The sequence below is a fragment of the Delphinapterus leucas genome, chromosome 19 (genome assembly GCF_059928025.1).
Source record: "Delphinapterus leucas isolate spDelLeu-1000000601 "Yukka" chromosome 19, BTC_Dleu_Yukka2, whole genome shotgun sequence".
Taxonomy (NCBI): domain Eukaryota; kingdom Metazoa; phylum Chordata; class Mammalia; order Artiodactyla; family Monodontidae; genus Delphinapterus; species Delphinapterus leucas.
This window is the reverse complement of record NC_143147.1, coordinates 48,095,083-48,100,051: the sequence shown is the minus strand read 5'-3', so window position 1 is coordinate 48,100,051 and position 4,969 is coordinate 48,095,083.

Here is a 4,969-nt window from a genome sequence, read left to right as displayed (position 1 = left end):
CTTGGCACTGCAGCTTCCTTTGTCTTTCCCCTCGGAGAGCTCCGAGAGGGGAATCCTGAGGAGGGAGCCCTGGTTTCTCGGAGCTGTCCGCACTGGGACCAGGGCAGGACCTTGTCCTCCTGACCTTGGCAGATCTAGGCCACAGCCCGAAAAGGGCTTCAGCCACAAGGACCTCCTGGCATTGGCACAAGCCCCCAGAGCACCTGGGGGGGTACTGCAGAGGGCAGGGCCTGGTGCAGGAGTTCCTGCTGTGTTCTCCCCTAAGCCAGTTTTGCCCAGATCAAAGCAGGCATACTCTGCCCAGAGACTCAAGTGAACAGCAGTGCCTTCCTTACCAGCAAGTGAATTCCTCCACTCAACTCTCCAACCCCTGGAGCAGGGCTTTGGCCTCAGAGCCCGTTAGTAAGAAGCTTAGGGGAGAAATCCAAAGGGACCTTGCCTCAGTCACTTCCAGAAGGCTAAAGAGTCTGGAGAAAACACAAGGTCCCTTCCCAGGGTGGAGGGCCAGGCCAGAACCCAGCTCTACCCAAGAGAGAACCCTGGCCCCAGTTTCTGTTCTTCTACTGTCCCTCACCCCAGCACCGCAGGGAAGGCAGCAGGCTGATTTTGGTTTTAGCAAGTGCTGCAGATCTGAAATTTTGGTGGGGATTTTTGGGGGTGGGCAGGGGATGGGACAGGGCTCATTAGGAGATCAGGGGTTGGGATGGTAGGCAGACTGCGATGGGACCCAGCTCAGCACCTGTGTTTAAACCTAGCAGGGGCCTGAAGAGCATCTGAGCTGAAGGAAGAGGCAAGTTGTTCTCAAGCATATAGAGAACAGTACGTGCTTTTCTTGTAACAACGATGCCTCTTAATCAGCCTCAAAAGGACACAGCCAGGGTGGCTGTTCTGTGCAAGAGTGGCAAGGCTCGTTTAGAGCTATCAGTCTCCTTAACTGTGTTTCCTTTGTCACCAGCGCCTGCATTTTTGCAAGCAAACAGCTTGTCCTTAGAGCCAGTCCACCCTCACATCAGCTGAAGAAATAAAAAGGAGATGGATCTCAGATAGACCACAGGTCCTCTGCCCCCATCACTTCTTTATTAACAGGCAGGGAGTCCCGTCCCAAGCATACTTAAGCCCTTTGGGTGATACCAGACCAACCACTGTCTCTACCCTGACATGGAAGCCTCCTAACCAGCCCAGCAGCCCCACTTCTCATTGCTGCACTGGCAGGAGGAGGAAGACATGAGGTATATTTATCTACTCTCACGTGCGGATGGTGTGACTAGAAAACTGCCTTACTGTGTTCTTGATCGGGATTGGCGAGAGAAGGGGAATGTTAACAACTGACCTCTTTCTGCCACATGTTCCCCACCGGCTTTGCTCTCAGGCACAAAGAACTATCCTTTCCTGGGAACTGATTCCAAGTCATGTGCTTTATGCTTCAAGTGTGGAAACTGACCTGACTCCTTGGCATCCTTTGGAAATGAGGTGTCAGCCCTCAGCGGGCAGAGCGGTGTGCTGGCACTCGGGATTTCCCTTCTCCAGTGAGACTCGGGTTCAAAAGTTATGCCTGACCATCTCTGCCTCCCGTGGGATGCCTGAGTTAGAAAGGGAGCAGGAGGGCTTCCCCGGTGGTGCAGTGGTTGATAGTCTGCCTGCCAATGCAGGGGACGGGTTCGAGCCCTGGCCCGGGAAGATCCCACATGCTGCGGAGCAGCTGAGCCTGTGCGCCACAACTACTGAGCCTGCGCTCTAGAGCCCGCGAGCCAAAGCTACTGAGCCCACGTGCCACAACTGCTGAGGCCTGCGCGCCTAGAGCCCGTGCTCTGCAACAAGAGAAGCCACGACAGTGAGAAGTCTGCGCACCGCAACGAAGAGTAGCCCCCAGCTCACCGCAACTGGAGAAAGCCCGCGCACAGCAACGAAGACCCAACACGGCCAAAATAAACAAATAATTAATTTAAAAAAAAAAAGGGAGCAGGAAAGTGTATTCTGCCTAGCACGGCTGTTGGCCTGGGGAGAGAACGGAGAGACCTGGTGGCAAATTAGCCCTCATCTGCTTTAATCCATCCCTTATTTACTGGAGTTGCAGGGGGTGGGGACTGTTGACACTGATGTGGCCCAAGCTCGCCCCAGGCCAGAGGCCTCCCCAGGACACCTGATTGGCCCTGGTTGAAAATCTGGGGGCAGGTTACTCCCAGCAGCTTGAGAGTGGGGGTCACACAGCCCGAGTTCCCTCCCCAGGGTCCTGTGCACCAAGGCCACCCCTCACCACCCCCTCCTGTCTGCTCAGTGATGGTCAATGCTACGGCTCATCCAGATACTAGGATTATGAGCCCGAAATAAAAGGGGGCTGGGGAAGACCCTCCCCTCCTGAAGGCACATCGGGCAAAGTACTTTTTTGTTGTCTAACTAAACCAGCAAATAGATCTCAGGCTTCCTTCCTTTAATGATGGGAGCTGCCTGCAGCATCTCAGGTCCCTGCACCCATCAGGGGCTCGTGGCTGAGGTCTAGATGGTGGTGGATTCCAGGGAACCTAACTTGGGGGTCAGACGCTGCCTTGGGACAGAGACCTCCTGTCACCTGACCAAGGTCTCTGGGGCTGGGATGAAGCCACTAAAGGAACTGCAATAATCTCAGGACAGGTGGCAGTTGGGTTTCCTAGTGAAGAGGTCCTCGGGGAGTGGAAGAGCAGGAAGTGAGCCTGGGAGGATGGAATAAAGAAGAGGGGTGTGGGTGAAAAGAAAGCAAACCATGGAGGGAGAGGCAGAGAATCAGGGCTTGGAGGGGAGCATCAAATACCTGCTAATCGGGATCGTGGCCAAGAGGAAATTAGAAATGACCACAGGTCAGGCCAAGAGGATTGACCAGGATTTCTTCAATGAAACTAAGGAACCGCCAGGTCATATCCTTTGGGCCTGCTGAGAACTCATCAGGCCTCCTCCCCCTACCTGTGGCCCACTCTCTGATTAGCCAGTGCCCGGGCTAAGAGAGATGACCCAGCCAACTCACCCTGGAAACCTTAACATCCCTCCAGCCAACAAAGACCCTCTTGGTGGCCCTGCTCCTACCAGGTGCCAAAAACCCCAAGCCCCACTCACCAAGTTCAGAGAAGTTTAAGAAAAGCAGATTATGCATAGACATTACAGATTAGCATTTCCTGGCTGGGATTTTGAGAAGGAGCCAGGGAAATTAAGCAGTCCCTCCCATGAAGGAGCTTCTCAGGGGGAACACATATGAAAACAATGGGACAGATTCAGGGAGCAATCCGTGAGCACATGCAAAGGATTGTGTGAGGGGTTAACTCCATAACTGCAAGCAGGACAGTCGGGTAAGGGTCAGCCTTCCTGCATCCCCCTCTGGGTCACCTGATAACCACACTCAGGGCTCAGGCATCTGCTGGCCGAGCACCAAGTACCCACCTGTCTGTATGTCCTGAGGCTCCACACTGAGTTCACCCAAAGCTAGGCTGGAGAATTCCTGAGATCTGGGCCCCCAGCACACCCCTTCTGGCCTGCTGTTGGTCCCCCGGAAAGCTGGGTGCTATACTTCAGGAGCATCTTTACCACTCTTCCAGGCCCCCTTCCCTTCCCAGACACTGTCATCCTCCCCCATGGCTTCAAGTGCCACCTTGGAGGCTCATGACACCTAAACCATCCCATCAGCCCAGACCTCTCCCCCAGCTCCAGAATTGATTTTCCAACCCAACCGAATGTGGTTGTCCCATAAATCCTCACACTCAACAGGTCTGATGGCGACTTCATCTTTCCCTTAAGCCTCTCCAACATTCCCCCACTTCAATGAACAGCACCGCCCATGTCGCCTAAAGCCATCCTGCTGAGTCAAATCCCTCCTCTCCACCCCACACCCCCCAAACTCAGGCATCAGGCTCTGACACTTACAGAGAACACAGCAGCGTCTTGCCCTCCTTCGCCTATCACCCACTCTGTCACCAGAGCCTCATCCCAAAACAAAAATTCAATCACCAGGGGCTTCCCTGGTGATGCAGTGGTTGAGAGTCCGCCTGCCGATGCAGGGGACACGGGTTTGTGCCCCGGTCCGGGAAGATCCCACATGCCGCGGAGCAGCTAAGCCCGTGAGCCATGGCCGCTGAGCCTGCGTGTCCAGAGCCTGTGCTCCGCAACGGGAGAGGCCACAGCAGTGAGAGACCCGCGTACCGCAAAAAAAAAAAAAAAAAAAATCCAATCACCAAGATGTAACTGAAATATATAATTCAATCAAACAATTAGACTAAAAGGTGACTTAAGAACATAAATGCAAAAGCATCAGAAGAAAACAGGCAAGGCATAGCCCCCAAACTCACAGCCAGCCTTTTGTTGCATATTAAGAAACCGGGGTGCCTCTGTACAATGCAGTATTGCAACATAGCTTCTATTCACTGAAGACTCTCGAGAAAAGATTAGTAACTTTACAAAGTTGGGTGTGGGGGTGGGCAAAATGTTTAAGACAAAGCAGTAACAATAAAAAATTCATTTCTCCCAAGCAGACAAACCCCTTGCTGGGGTTGCAGCAGTAGCAACACAGCCAGCGGGCATGTTTCCCCCCTGGTTTGCACTGTGGGGCTGCTTTGTGATCTAGACACCAAATCCCACTAGGCAGAAAAGCACAATACAAGCCTACTTATTATCTTCAAGATGAAGGAGCAAATATAAAAAGGCAACCAGTTGCAAACTTCCTCACTAACAGCCAAGGATGGAAGAGGCTGTCAGAATCTAGAGATTTTTCTCTCTACCTGGCCTTAAAAAACCAGGAATTAGACACCCTGGTTTGACAGCAGCACAGGATAAAAACTTAGAATAGTTGTCTAAAGCCTAGCCCTTGCTACCTACCTGATCTTCAGCAGGCACTGAGCCCCTGACTACTCGCCTGGTCTGTTTTCTCACTACCTAGCTACAGCAGCATCACACTCGAGTTGCTCCCTCTTCCTGGCATGCCTGTTCCGTTGTCCATCTGGAGAACCCTTAC